Source organism: Lissotriton helveticus, chromosome 5_1, assembly GCF_964261635.1.
Source record: "Lissotriton helveticus chromosome 5_1, aLisHel1.1, whole genome shotgun sequence".
In the NCBI taxonomy this organism is placed as follows: domain Eukaryota; kingdom Metazoa; phylum Chordata; class Amphibia; order Caudata; family Salamandridae; genus Lissotriton; species Lissotriton helveticus.
This window is the reverse complement of record NC_136065.1, coordinates 176,958,775-176,975,049: the sequence shown is the minus strand read 5'-3', so window position 1 is coordinate 176,975,049 and position 16,275 is coordinate 176,958,775. Positions and strand designations below refer to the sequence as shown.

The window sequence follows — 16,275 nt, the reverse complement described above, 5'->3', positions numbered from 1 at the left end:
AGTGGGAATGATAGAGCGCGCGAGGCCACCCGACCAATAGTTTTCGCCGTTTCCGCTTCAGGGCCCATATACTTTCAAATCACCATATACATCGATCAGGTGACTTCACGAGCTCTACCAATTTGTGTGTGTGTTCCCTACTATTATTTCTCAGTGCACCCGACTTACCATCCACCGATGCGAGTACCTAATGACCACAATGAATCAGGGAGCTAGCTGTAAAAAGAAAGGCAGCAAAATACAAACCCAACCAATAACATTCAAAATACTGTTGAAATGACCACGGACAACTGGAAGTTTTAAAAATGTTTATCTAAAGTTCATTTGCTTCGTGCATAAGGTACAGTAAAATAAGGCAATCAATAACCAAGATAACGTAAATGATATAACTGTAAAGAAATAATGACAGAGTAATCATTGAAATACTGATATAAAGTATAACGAGAAGATACTATGCTAATCAGAATTATTTGAGCAGGGGCAGACTATGTAGGTATAACTACAGGAGGGCCTATAAAGAGTAACACGCTTCACTTAAGGTGAACGGGCCTTTGAACAATCTAGGCAATGAGGTTCTAGACCATATCAGAAAATGACAAACTGCAATGCAAAATATAATTTCTAACAAGTGTGAAGACATAGGAACAAACTTATGGGAAAAAATGCAAATGACTTTCAATAGTTGCGGAAAGACATGGAAAAATAACATATGCAATGGTGAACTTTATTAAAGCAAAAGTTAGAAATTCAGAAGGTGCAAGATTTTAAGAGGTTCAGAGCAATATTTACCTAGAAAGGTGTGGAAACCAAACCCTGGCCACGGGTCAGTTAAGGACAGGAAACCCTCAAGGAAGGATACCCTTCAAAGGACAGCAGGTGCAGAATGGACACCCCGGGTAGGACAGGATACCCTCGGATAAGGAATCAGGACAGGACAGCAAACCCTCAGGACAGGACCTCTCAGGACAGGACCTCTCAGGACAGGACCGGAACCCACAGTTCGGAAGCAAACGCCTGCGCTCCACCCGCTCTGCAGCTATCGATCAAGACCCCGATTGGGTCAGCGAACTCCCAGCAAAGTGCTTCGCCAGCACTTTAAGGTTCAGTAGAACCTTAGTCTATGGTCAAATTCGGACAGAGTGCTCCGCAGCGCTCTGTATCTTCAGTCACCTATTGAGTACGATGGGTCAGTGACAGGTCAGCTAAACCAGACAAGTCGGACGGCTCCCTAGGTGAACCCAGGGTAGATATACAGTTTGGGGACAGTGTACCACCCCCCAATGTTGCAAAGTGTCAGAATCCCTCAATTTCGATTGGTCCTAAGGTAGGATTTGGGTAACACACCAATCACAATACAAGATTTTAAGCCTTCATTAGCATACTTGGGTACCGCCTAGCAAGTTTGGGGTTCCCAGGAGAAACTGTGCAGAAACACAATGACAAGTTAACAATGTAACATAGTAGGGTCATGTGACTCCGTTCAGCCGAGCTTGCAGGTCAGTTCTCAGGAGCATCTTGCCCACTACTGCCAGCTGGCTAAGTTCCATCAGCCAAGGTTGTCAGGTCCCCGGAAAGTCGCATCTGCGCAGAAGGGACCTCCAAGATGGCTCTCAGTACAGACAGACCCCCATTCCCCGCGGTACATGAAAAGTAAGCGAAAACAAATTAATACATAATAATGTCATCATGAAAACACATCACAGGGTTTGTACTTTTAACTCATCATCAAGAAATAAACTTATGCATTCTAAATGTTAGCTACATTGATACGGGCACAAGAGCAGTGGCACGAGCAGTACCACATGATGAGCACAGCTATGAATTACGCATGCGCATAAATTTCCCTCCACTTCTGCCGACGCGTCAGGACACGTGAGTGTGGCTGACGCATGCGCAGTAACTAAAATACAAGCGGCGGCCATGTTAAAGTACACGGGGTAAGTGTATTAGAAATACACGTAGGCAAGCTTCATAAACTTTGCCTAAACAAAAATAAACGTTAGTAAAACATACTTATGTTACCTTATTACACATAAACGAGGTTCTTGACTTCGGCAAGCCGCAAAATATGCGAAGCTTTGCTTCATCAATCCCCTCTTTGATGATATTTACTATCATCACAAAAAAATGGAACCAGATGCCAACTTTCTTTCACACTTTATAAATTTCTATCTCTTCCAGCAATCGTTCTAACTTTTCTCTCTCAGTTCTAGTAGGGTGAGAAGTCTTCACCTTTTTGTATATCTGATCATTCACTTCCTCCAATTCAATCTCATCCACACTCCGTTTCAACCCTCTTGCATTTACCTCGTGCTTCTTGGTGCGCTTGCGACATTTACAACAGATAAAAATGAGAAATATAATAAGACCTATAATACCAATTGGCATCAGTATCTTGAACAATAAGCTTTTACCTACACTAGTAAGCCAATGACCTATATTTGAGAGACCATCTACCAGTCTCTTCCAGGCACTATCAACCTCGAGTGGTTTGAGTTCCTTTGTCAAATTAGTAATGTTTTTCACATATCTTTTGATCTGTACACTTTTATCCGGAATATAAGTGCAACAATGTTGCGCCTTCAACATCCGGCAGACTCCGCCCTCTTTCGCTAATAAGGTGTCAAGAGCAAGTCGATTCTGTAAAACCATCGATCTGATCGCAACCATTTCGGTATTGACCAGCAGAAATCCATGAGCTGTTTCAGTAGACAGCACATCCACTATAGTAGACAATTTGCAAATTCTGTGAGTGTTCAGAACCACTCCCACTCCAGGTATCAGTGCACTGAAAATACTACCCATAATTTCACCTATACTTTCTCTTTTACTACGCACTAAGCCATTAGTATCTTCATTGCTTCCAGCTTTTCCATTCACATGATATATTTTCGGGAAGACAATGCCAAAATAGCAGCTTCCATACCAGTGATCCGGCAATTTGAAATAAGCCTTGTCCCCACAAATATAATAAATTCCAGGAAACACAGGCTCTGACCCATTTTTGAAACCCCAACCTCCAATTACCTTGTAATTATGTTCGCATTCACTGGAACCAATGAAAACATTATTATAATAGCTAGTCTTCTCGCGGTGAAGACATAGCTTGCCTCTCTTTTCAAAATCCAGCAACAGAGCAGGTCCCGCCCCACCATTTGAGGTGCCTTCCATGTTCTCTGCCCATTTTGGCTTTTTCTGACTTTCGTCATTAGCCTTCTTTTGTATTTTAATTCTTCTTTTCTCTGCCATGTTCAGGAACATCTTTTCCTGTTCACGCAAAGAACAAGTCAAGTTATCTCTGTGTGCATCAGCTATGTCAATGTTACCTATAGTCAAGAAGTAGTCTCCCATATATCTTATGGTGTCACTTTTGGTATGTACAGGATTCAAGTTCCCACGTATAGGAAGTTCAGAAAAGATTACGTCATTATTAGAGTAATAGTACTGTAACGGTCCTCTTTTGTAAAATAAACTAGCTAAAATGCTACAGGAGATTCCATATGTTAATGGCAAGTGATGGTATGTCACGCCTTCAGCCACAGAAGTAGGTAGCTTCATGCAGACATAGCAATCTTCAATTTCCATAGTCTCTACATAGTGTATTAACAAGGCTTTCGATTGTCTCTGTTTCTGTTTCTGTTTCCTGAACCCGTTCTTCTAACCCTATCTGATCCTGTTCAAGCACTTCGATCTCTTGATTTTCTTCTGCTCGAACTATCACTCTATGTCTAAGCTGTCCCTTATCCGCATCAGGAGTTAGTGGAGGTGTATCGAACACCTGTTCTGTCCCTGTCTGACCTTCTCCTTCCTCAGTTTTGATGTGAATCTCAAGCGGCTGAGGTTCTTCGCCTGTGCCTTGCTTTTCCTGACTAGTCCACTCTCTACCTTCACAAAGTCGTTCTCTTGTTCTGATAGGATCTTCGGTCAGATCAATCATCGGTATCCATTCTTCTGGCCATATGCTTGGCAGCTCGTCATCAGCTACTCCTGGCTCAGCTTCCTGGACCTCTTCAGCAGGCTGGATTCTCGGCAGTTCGTAGTCAACTACTCCTGGGCCAACGTCTGCTGTTCCTGCAGCCTGACTGGTGCTGGGCTGCTCGTTGTCCGCTGCTTCTGATCTGGCTCCTGCAGAGTCCTCTGCTGGATGCCCTTCTTCTTCAAATCCTTTGTCTGGTAATACCTTCTGGGTGTGGCCAGCGTGGATCCACTGGGGAATACCTGCGACCTTCACTGCAGTGGTTGTTACCAGGATTACTTGGCGTTTCTTTTTCCACCTTGGTGCCAGACAGCTTGATCGAGTGTGCTTCTTTATTTTGACCCAGTCTCCTGGAACCAAGCTGTGGAGAGGAGTCGTTGGATTGAGGATGCCGTCGTCTCCAATCTGGCGAGAGATAGAACGCACTTGGTCACCCAATCTTCTGCAGTATTCAAGCACCAAATCATCAGTAATACACAACAGTTTGCTTCCTGGCACCCATGCTTGTCTCATCACTCTTCCCATAATGATTTCATGGGGACTTAGGCCTGTCTTGCGGTCAGGAACACTTCTCAGTCCCATCAGGACCAGGGGCAGGGCCTTCACCCAGGTCATGCCAGTTGCATCAGTCAGCTTTGCTAGTCTGTTTTTGATAGTTCCGTTTACTTGCTCCACTATTCCAGAAGCCTCTGGGTGGTATGCACAGTGAAGTTTCTGCCTTATTCCAAAGGCCTTACAGAGTTCAGCCAGTATTTCATTCTGGAAATGTCCACCCTTATCTGATTCAATAATGAATGGCACCCCGAATCTAGGTATCAGTTCTTTTAGTAAACACTTCGCTACTGTCAGTGCGTCACTTTGGGGAGTAGGGTAAGCTTCTACCCATTTTGAAAATACGCAAACAATGACAAGGACATATCGCTTCCCTTCACAACGGGGCATGGTGATGAAATCAATCTGTATCTTTACAAAGGGACCCCCTGATCTCCCAATTTTGCTCAGCTCAACCATTGTCCTCTTGCCTGGGTTCATCTGTTGACATGACAGGCACCTCTGGCAGAGGGACTCTGCTACTTTCCTGAACTTCTTACTGTACCAAGTCTGTTGAAATACCAGAATCATGGCATCCCTACCATTGTGTGATCCTTCGTGTATTAATCTTGCCATTGTGCCAAGCAAGTGTCGGGGTAACACAGGCATACCAGTTGGGCCCAAAATGACACCATCCACACGTCTCGGTCTACACCCATCCTCTTTCCATTTCTCTCTTTCTTGCCAAGGAGCCGACTCCTGCCACTCTCTCACTTCATCCCAAGTAGGCACTTCTTCAAACACCTGAAGTTGGCAGCTGGCTCCGATTCCCCCTCGTTTAGGATTTACGATATAGTGATCTCTGGCACACCATTGGGCCACTCGATCAGCATAATCGTTTCCCAGTGATACTTTGTCCATGCTCTTCTTATGAGCACCGCATTTTACCACTGCCAGTTCCTTGGGTAACTGGATGGCCTCTAAAAGGTCATGAACAACTTTTGCATTCCGAATGGGAGTACCTGAGGAAGTCATGAATTCCCTCTGTAGCCACAATTGGCCAAAGTCATGCACAACTCCATAACAGTACTGACTGTCAGTATACACTGTTATGCGTAGGTTCTTCCCAATTTTGCAAGCTTTTATCATAGCAATCAATTCGGCTACTTGTGCAGACTTGATGTTATATAGGTAACCTGCTTCTTCAATTTTTGTTAAAGAGACTACTGCATAAGCAGCACTCAGGCCTCCTAGTTCATGTCTTAGACAGGAACCATCTACAAACAGCTCTTTATCATGCTCAGGCAATGGCGTTTCTTTTATGTCTGGGCGTGGTTTGGTGCTGAACTCTGTCAGGTCAATGCAATCATGTTCATCATCATCCCCACCTTCCATTTCCAAGGGGTCGGGGAGTAAAGTGGCAGGGTTCAGAATACCGCACCTAACAATGCTTACATTTGCTGCACCCACAAGAATCCTCTCGTATTTAGTCAGCCGACTAGGGGTGAGATACTGTGTTTTAGTTCTAGTCAATAATATTACCACTCCATGTGAAACATACACAGTCACAGGATGTCCCATGACTATGGACTCACTCTGTTCCAAACTTGCACAGGTAGCAGCTACTGCTTTCAGACAGCCTGGTAACCCAGCAGCTACTGGGTCCAAGGTGGCAGAGAAATAGGCCACAGGCCTTCTGGTCGTGCCATGTTCTTGAGTCAGGACTGACAATGCGCAATTATCGCGAGTGTCACAGAATAGGGCAAACTCTTTGGAATAATCTGGCATTCCCAGCGCAGGGGCTGTACACAGACAGTTTTTCAGTCTAGTGAAAGCCATTAGGCTTTCATCGTCCCATTCTACAATGTCTGGCATTCCTCTCGTGGTCATTTTTATCAAAGGCCTGGCTAAGGCTGCAAATCCCAGAATCCATTGCCTGCAGTACCCTAGTACACCCAGGAACATTCTGACGTCTTTTTGAGTACGGGGCAACTGCATCTTTTGAATTATTCTCACTCTTTCTGATGTGACTTTTCTGACACCCTTTTCTATCTGGTGTCCTAAATATTTCACTGATTTTGCACAGAACTGTAGTTTGTCAGGGGCCACTTTATGCCCTTTCTCACACAGATGATTTAGGAGGGCAATGGTGTCAACTACACAGTCCCTATGACTTTTAGACGCCAGTAGAAGGTCGTCTATGTACTGCACCAAGACAGAGTTCCCAGGTAAGATCAAAGTCTCTAGACATTTTTTCAAGATCTGATTAAAGATAGAGGGGCTCTCTGTATACCCCTGAGGGACCCGGTTCCAGCAATACACGTGACCTTCGAAGGCAAACGAGAAAAGAAATTTGCTGTCGGGGTGCAGGGGTATCGAAAAGAATGCATGACATAAATCAATCACAGTGAACCACTCAGCATCCCAAGGAATCTGGTACAATATCACTGCTGGGTTCGGGACAATAGGGCAGCAAGGAACTACAATTTTGTTTACCTTTCTCAGGTCTTGCACTACCCTATACTTGCCACCAGGCTTCTTGATGCCCATAATCGGTGAGTTGCATGGGCTGCTCATCACTTCCTGTATGATGTCTCCTTCTAATAATTTTTGTATTTCCAGAGTGACACCTGCTTTCACTTCAGCATTCATTTGATAGGGCTTAGTGTTAGGATATACTGCATTGTCCTTGATGGCTATCTGTATGGGGTCCACATCTTTCATTAGTCCCACATCTTTTCCAGTGAAATCCCACACCTCTGGCTTTACCGCTTCCTGGAGTTCTTGGGGCAAGTCCTGCAGGGTCAATCTTTTAATTTCTGAGTCAGGTCTAAGTAACAATAGTTTATAAATGCCATCTTCATCCGGGGTCTGTATTTCAACACCTTTTGGTGTGCAAAAGATGGTACAGTTCATTTTGCACAGCAAATCACGACCCAGTAGATTCACTGGACTGGTGTCACAGACGACAAACCTATGCATTTGTTTAAAATTTCCAATTGAAATCTCCATTGGTTCGGTAACAGGAGTACTAATCAATTGATTAGATACACCCACTACTTGGATATTTTCTCCCGAGAGGGGTAGGTTTGGAACGTCCACTGTTCTTACAGTAGAACGGGTAGCTCCAGTGTCCAACAGAAAGGTGACATCATTTCTGTCAACCTTTCCTTCAATGTATGGTCCAGACTGGTCTACCGGCAAGGAAGCGCCAAGCACGCACTCCTCGTCCTCCCCTCTCAGGCCCCGTCAGTCCTGATCATTACAAAGGAAGGTATCGTTTAGCAGATACTGCGAAGTTGCTGTATTTCTGTTCTCACCGCTTTCCCAAACTTCTATTTCCTCACCCTCTCCCTGTTTTCCCCTGTATACCTGCTTGGGTGCTCGAGGCACCTGAACTGTTTTTACCTGAGGTTGAGTCTTTCTTGGTCCTTCTTTCTGCGTCTGTGGAGTTAAATCAGGTGTTTTTGCATTATCGTCTATTAATTGGGGACACTCGTTTCGCCAGTGTCCAATTTCGCCGCACTGATGGCAGGGAAATTTCTTCATAGCTTCTTCCCTGCTAAATTTTGTCCGGGGCTTTCCTCCATCCCCTCCCCCAGGACTTTTGTTCTCAGCATTTTTAACCATGTTACTCAATTGTTTTTCCTGCTGTTCTGCGAGCTTCACTTGAGCCCACATCACTTTTTCCTTAAGGGCCTTTTTCTTTTCTGCCATCTCGTCCTCGCAGTACTTAGCGTACCGCAGGACCTCATCCATTTTCTTGGTATGCCAACAGATTTTATTATCCTTTATCCACTGACAAATTTCAGGTCTTAACCCATTTACAAACCTGTAAATAAAGTGCGTCATGTCCTTCAAATCGATGTTATCAATACCACTGTATGTTTTAAATACCTGCAATAACCTCTCATAGAAGGAGTGCACTGTCTCGTCCCTTTCCTGTGTTGTTCTATCTATTTTTGTCCAATCAGTTTCCTTTGCGGGCACCTTTTCTTTCAAATGCTGAATTACCTGCTCATATTTTCGCATGACATCTTTTGATGGCTCCCCTGTTTCCTTATTTCTTGGGTACTCCTCACTGGGCCAGTCTATGGCTATTTTACACTGGGTCCATAAATCTACCGGAACCACAATGTCGAAAAACCCATCCAGGTCTTTCCACAGACATTTCTGCACCTTCACGAACCTCTCCACCTGCCTGTACCAGTCTACTGGTTTCTCTCGTAATTTTGGAAAATCGTTCGTAAAGGACACAATATCCTGTCTAGACCAGGGGACATGCACATATTTCCCTCCAGGTACTTCGCGCATGGGGCATAACTGTTCAGGTTTCTCCACCTCCCTTAAAGCAAATTCAGGAGTCACTTGTCGGGAGCGAGCCTCTTCCCTCTTTTTCGCCCACCTGCTTCTCCATCTTTCCACATCTCCCCATTTCTGCAGTACTCCCAATAATTCTTTAATCTGCAGCTTTTTTCCTGCCACATTCAAGTGCTCTATATCTTTGTCTGAGAAGTCTGCTCTGTACGGTTTCTGTAAGGGCTTGGATTTTGAGATATCTACCCCCATACTAACTGCTGTTTCGGTCAGTTTTTCGTGGAGCACTCTGGTGTTCCTTGTAAAGCTTTTACATATAAACGACAATTCTTCTTCAGAGTAGGTATTCAATCGATCCAACCCCACATTTCCTGCCATTAATTCTTCTATTTCTACCCTCAGCTTGTAGAGGTCTAAAGGTTTCGTTTGCGAAGTCTGTTTCTCTAATTCACGACTCCAACTCTCAATTTCATCTGGAGTTACCAGAGAGACATTCCTAGTGCCTGTTGCTGATTCTAATTTAATCTCTTTCGCATTAAAAGGGTTATGCCTCTGCTGCATTCCCTTTCCGGTCGGTTTGTTTGGCAAGTCCAAGAACGCAACTTCAGACTTGCACTCACTGGACTGATCATCTATGATTATCGGTTCCTGTCTCGGGGGTGCCATGACTGGGGTCATAACTGGAGTAATCGGATTTCCCTGACCATTTCCATATAACGGGACTACTGGTCCAATAGTTACTGGAATAGTCAATGCCTCAGGACTGGTATTTAACTGGGAGATTTTCTGAATTATTTCTGTCCTTTGTCTAGCTAGAGCCTCTTGCTCCTTTTCCACTAGTGTCCTTCTTAAAGTCGTATCATGTAATATCTGTGGGGTCAAGGGAGGAGTAAAACTCGGGGCAGTAGGATGCGTTTCACTTGGTCCCCCACCATAATTTGGTTTCGGGAATAAAGTTCCAGTGTTAAAGGACCTGCGTTCTTCCTCATATGGAGGTTGAACAAAAGGTAGTCCTGAATTCGATGGTTTCTCTTCTTTTTCATACAGGGGTCTGGGAAAGAAAACTTTCGTACGTGAATATTTTTCTTCCTGGCTTGCGGGCACTTTGGGATATATATCCCTTGTTTCCGCCGGTTCGGGTTTCTCAGAATAGGGCAATACTTGACCACCCCCTCCCAGTCCTAGGAATCTGTCTTCTTCCTTGAGGAAGTGGCGTCGGGGAGCATCTCCTACACTGGAAGGTCGGGTTCCCTCATTATAAGGTGGCGGACTTCTGGTACAGATGTCATCTATCAATTCATCATCTGACTCCCCAGGGGCCCCCCAATGCTTACACTTTTCGGTATTTTTCTCACCCGCTGCAGGGTTATGACATGCCGGCATCATGGGAAACAGACCCTCAACAATCATGCTCTGCCTCCACTGTTTCATCCTTTTATCCCTGGACTCCTGTTTCAGCCTGGGGTACCACTTGGTCAAACCCTTGTCCATTCGGGGTCTTTCTCTTTCAAAAGCCTCAATTTCCCATTCCTCTAATGCCTCATACTGCGTTAGTCTCGGTCTGGGATGCAGTTCATTCATCCGAGTTCTTAAATTAAATAAGATCCTACCATTGAAAGTACCATCTAACGGAAAAGCCAATACTCCGTCATCTTTTGTGTACTTCACCCAATTCTCCAACCACACACAGGTATTGTACCCTTGGTCAAACATCATGAATGAGGCAGGAGTATTGGGTGGTGGGACAAGAACACCTTCTCTAGATTTAATCGGTTTGTCCGTTTTAAAATAATTTTTCACCTTACTTACAAGAGACATTTTTCTCTTGGTTCCGTACATAATATCGTATCTATTAGTCTTCCACTGATCCCTTTCAAACCCTAGGTGCCTTGGATCAGGTCGAGTGCCTGTAGTCTGCGAGTGCCACATACGACTTTGCGCTAAACTTTGTTTACAAACTACCTCCAATCAGAACGCGCTTCAAAAATCCGTGCAACCAATGGGTGCGCGACTCTGAATAATCTCCGCCAATGGGTGCGCGGCCCCTTCGTGAGACAGTTCCCACGCTCTGGCGCTCACCCCTCCTTTACGATTCCAGCTCCGCTACCCGCCCGCTGCTTCTACCAATCCCAGCGCGGCACAGAGTGACGTCAGAGGCGCTTCGCGACTGACTCCCTCCCTTCACAAGGTAACGGAAACTTTCTTTCTTTTAAAGTGCTCAGTGCTTGGTTATTTTACAACAAATACACATTCGCCACAGTGCTCAAGTGTCTAGACAGAGAAAGAATTATCTTACTGCAAGTAAACTACTTCCATTTACTTTTCACTCGCTGCGGGTAGATCTCTTCCGCCTACCCTTCACTTTAGCATCGGTGAACCTGTTATTCCCCTAAACTCATCCACTTCTTTCCGGGATATATTCCGAGTTTAAGGTTTCCCAGCGGACCCCTCTGCTTTCACGCTAGCTCCGAGGAACCTGCTACTTTTCCAATGTGACCCTTACTAGGTTACGCCACTATGGGAATTTTGCCAATGAACCTCGTTACTGACATTTATTCACACATGTATTCAGAAAACCCTAGTTAGTGCTTCCCGGTTATCTTAACCTGCACCTAACTTTCCTCGAGCCTGTGACCTCAGGACAATGGATTCTATTCACCACTTGCCCTTTCAATTCCCCGGGGAGTTCGGACAACAAGAAACTAAACGGTTGACAAATGTATGGATTAATACATATAACAATATAAGAACAAGAATAATAACAATACAGCAATTCATGAATTCCAAAACAGCGTATTCACAAGAGAATGATCAGGTCTCTTAGAACAGCCGCTCTTCTAGCAGCATCAATACACTAGCAGCTTCCGACTCAACTAGTCCAACTAATCCCTTCCTTACTCTCAACTAGTCCCTAACCATCCTCTGGCTACCAGTAAAACTGATAGAGCGCGCGAGGCCACCCGACCAATAGTTTTCGCCGTTTCCGGCTTCAGGGCCCATATACTTTCAAATCACCATATACATCGATCAGGTGACTTCACGAGCTCTACCAATTTGTGTGTGTGTTCCCTACTATTATTTCTCAGTGCACCCGACTTACCATCCACCGATGCGAGTACCTAATGACCACAATGAATCAGGGAGCTAGCTGTAAAAAGAAAGGCAGCAAAATACAAACCCAACCAATAACATTCAAAATACTGTTGAAATGACCACGGACAACTGGAAGTTTTAAAAATGTTTATCTAAAGTTCATTTGCTTCGTGCATAAGCTACAGTAAAATAAGGCAATCAATAACCAAGATAACGTAAATGATATAACTGTAAAGAAATAATGACAGAGTAATCATTGAAATACTGATATAAAGTATAACGAGAAGATACTATGCTAATCAGAATTATTTGAGCAGGGGCAGACTATGTAGGTATAACTACAGGAGGGCCTATAAAGAGTAACACGCTTCACTTAAGGTGAACGGGCCTTTGAACAATCTAGGCAATGAGGTTCTAGACCATATCAGAAAATGACAAACTGCAATGCAAAATATAATTTCTAACAAGTGTGAAGACATAGGAACAAACTTATGGGAAAAAATGCAAATGACTTTCAATAGTTGCAGAAAGACATGGAAAAATAACATATGCAATGGTGAACTTTATTAAAGCAAAAGTTAGAAATTCAGAAGGTGCAAGATTTTAAGAGGTTCAGAGCAATATTTACCTAGAAAGGTGTGGAAACCAAACCCTGGCCACGGGTCAGTTAAGGACAGGAAACCCTCAAGGAAGGATACCCTTCAAAGGACAGCAGGTGCAGAATTGACACCCCGGGTAGGACAGGATACCCTCGGATAAGGAATCAGGACAGGACAGCAAACCCTCAGGACAGGACCTCTCAGGACAGGACCTCTCAGGACAGGACCGGAACCCACAGTTCGGAAGCAAACGCCTGCGCTCCACCCGCTCTGCAGCTATCGATCAAGACCCCGATTGGGTCAGCGAACTCCCAGCAAAGTGCTTCGCCAGCACTTTAAGGTTCAGTAGAACCTTAGTCTATGGTCAAATTCGGACAGAGTGCTCCGCAGCGCTCTGTATCTTCAGTCACCTATTGAGTACGATGGGTCAGTGACAGGTCAGCTAAACCAGACAAGTCGGACGGCTCCCTAGGTGAACCCAGGGTAGATATACAGTTTGGGGACAGTGTACCACCCCCCAATGTTGCAAAGTGTCAGAATCCCTCAATTTCGATTGGTCCTAAGGTAGGATTTGGGTAACACACCAATCACAATACAAGATTTTAAGCCTTCATTAGCATACTTGGGTACCGCCTAGCAAGTTTGGGGTTCCCAGGAGAAACTGTGCAGAAACACAATGACAATTTAACAATGTAACATAGTAGGGTCATGTGACTCCGTTCAGCCGAGCTTGCAGGTCAGTTCTCAGGAGCATCTTGCCCACTACTGCCAGCTGGCTAAGTTCCATCAGCCAAGGTTGTCAGGTCCCCGGAAAGTCGCATCTGCGCAGAAGGGACCTCCAAGATGGCTCTCAGTACAGACAGACCCCCATTCCCCGCGGTACATGAAAAGTAAGCGAAAACAAATTAATACATAATAATGTCATCATGAAAACACATCACAGGGTTTGTACTTTTAACTCATCATCAAGAAATAAACTTATGCATTCTAAATGTTAGCTACATTGATACGGGCACAAGAGCAGTGGCACGAGCAGTACCACATGATGAGCACAGCTATAAATTACGCATGCGCATAAATTTCCCTCCACTTCTGCCGACGCGTCAGGACATGTGAGTGTGGCTGACGCATGCGCAGTAACTAAAATACAAGCGGCGGCCATGTTAAAGTACACGGGGTAAGTGTATTAGAAATACACGTAGGCAAGCTTCATAAACTTTGCCTAAACAAAAATAAACGTTAGTAAAACATACTTATGTTACCTTATTACACATAAACGAGGTTCTTGACTTCGGCAAGCCGCAAAATATGCGAAGCTTTGCTTCATCAGGAATAGTAAGTTATTCCTCCTGAGCCAAACACTTTCCCTGCTGTTGCACCGATTGGAGTGGGAATAGGAAATTTTACTCCTCCTCAATCCAACATTTTCCCTGCTTTTGCACAGACTGGAGTGGGAATAGTATATGTATTATTCCTAAAATGTAATAGTTGTGTTAATGTTGTTTAAAAGTATATTATTAGTATTATGTATTTAAAAACATTTTTACATAGAGTTTTTGCAATATATAATACATTGTTAGTAAAATGTAATTTTGTATATGATTTACTTTTGTATGTGTAGTTAAATTGGGATTTTTGTTTTAACAAATCCAGTTTACTTGTTATGTATTTCAATTTATTGTATGTGTGTGTTTATATATATATATATATATATATATATATATATATATATATATATATATATATATATATATATATATATATGTATAGTTATTATATTATTAAATACAAGAAAATAGAAAACAATAGTTTAAATAAAATGATAATTTTTATAAAAGTTTAACATTATTTATGTGTACATAAAAATACACACATACGTATATGTGTGTGTGTTTGTTTAAACAAGTATATATTTCTATATATATTTTGGATATAATTTAAATATATTTAATTTACATTATATTAGTGTTACATGTTAATATATGTAATATTTACAATTTTTAACTATATATATATATATATCTTTTAAAAAACTATATTTTTGTATATTTTTTTATATTAGTGTAAAACAATGTGTTTCTTCAATTTTTCACCATTATATGGCAAGGACAACGGCACTGCCGTGGGAACGCCATAGGATCGCCCGCCAGACGAGGAGAAAACTCCAAATTTGGCATGCGGCCGGCCGGTGATTTTGGCAGTGCAGGGGCGGTGGAGTGATGCCTCTCTCCTGCACCACCAAGGTCGTAATCAGCGACTTTGTCTTTACAGATCATTTTCCCATAAATTGGCATCTACGATCCATATTCAACCTCATTTCGATTGTGCTACTCACTAATCCACAATGTTTTTGTGCTCAAATAATTCTTTTGTACAATATTTCTGCTCAAAAGGCTATGGCATTCAGTAAATACATGCCTATATATTTTCCTATGACTGAATGGGGCTGCATTAAGAAAATACATGACTTCATCAGTAGAAATTAGATTCCTGCATTAAAATAGAGGGGCATATTTATCAATCCTTCATGCAGCGCAACGCAGCAAGTCTCCTAGCTGCACTGCACTGTGTGAAAGGGAAAGGGTGTGCTGTATTTAACATTATACAGTGCATTCCAGTCCTTTCTTGTGTTAGGGCACTTTTGGCTGCCTAGTGCCAATGCAGGCTCCCTAGCGTAACGGTGCAAGGGTGCCTGCATTGCAGACAGGTTTGTTTTTGTCCTGCACAAAATATTTTATTTGCCTTTTACACAAACCCAGTTTAGGCACTCTTCAAGAGTTCATCCACTAGTATGCCAATACCATCAAAATTTCATGCAGAGGGGCCTTGCACGTAAAGGCACATGTAGTTACTATTCTGTTTGCTTCATCCACATGTTATTCATGAACATCTTCACTGATGTGTGTGGCTCCAATTTCTTATATAGCTAAAGCAATCGCAGCATCAGGAAACCATCCACCAACATTCTCATTCTTGCCAATTGTCACTTCACAGCCTGGGAAGATCTTAGCCGCCAATACTGGAGAAATGCAGCACAGTCCAACGGGCTTCTTCGCTTTGTGGAAAGCTTCAAGTGTTGAATTCACCTGGTCATCAACTGTGCATGCATTGCCCTCCACTGCCCAGGAGGACAAGTTCTTTGCCACACCAGAGCCACCAGGGAAAACTGTAGCATCAAAGTCATCAATTTTAATGTCTGCTAAATCTTTAATATCACCATGTGCTAGTCTGGCACTTTCAACAGGGAGGTTTCTTTTCTCTTCTGTAGGACTTCCTTTCAAATGATCGGCTCCATGCATCTGGTCCATGCTTGATGCGAGTATTTTTACCTAAGCCTTCTTGCAGTTGAGGTGCTTGAGCAAGGCAGACGTCTCATGTATTTCACTGCCATCGAACACGCCGCAGCCGTCTAACACCACAGCCATGCGCTTCTTCGCTGCCATACTGCTTGCACGAGAAAATTAAACTAAACGCGCACAAAAAATACCTTCCTACACAAATTCAATCCTTAGAGGCGTTTTCCTCTTTCTAAGTGTGTTCCACAATGCAGAACATGTAGAACATGGAAAAAAGGAGAAGTAAAAATATTTCTCCTTGTTAAGCCTCCCCTTGGGAGTCATAGCATTTTGGCACATTCCCAGGTCTACCAGTAATAGTAAATCTGGAAATACCCCAAAATCCATTGGTGGATGCCTGGGAACACCCACACTCCTCCCATGGAAGGCCTCTCTTGGGCAGAGTAAAGGCAGCGATTTGCAT

At 43.4% G+C, this 16,275-nt stretch overlaps 1 pseudogene; it reads right to left on the bottom strand.

The window, feature by feature from the left end:
- Positions 1 to 15,276: 15,276 nt before the first annotated feature.
- Positions 15,277 to 15,959, bottom strand: LOC144753041 (glutamine amidotransferase-like class 1 domain-containing protein 3, mitochondrial pseudogene; annotated as a pseudogene).
- Positions 15,960 to 16,275: the final 316 nt, after the last annotated feature.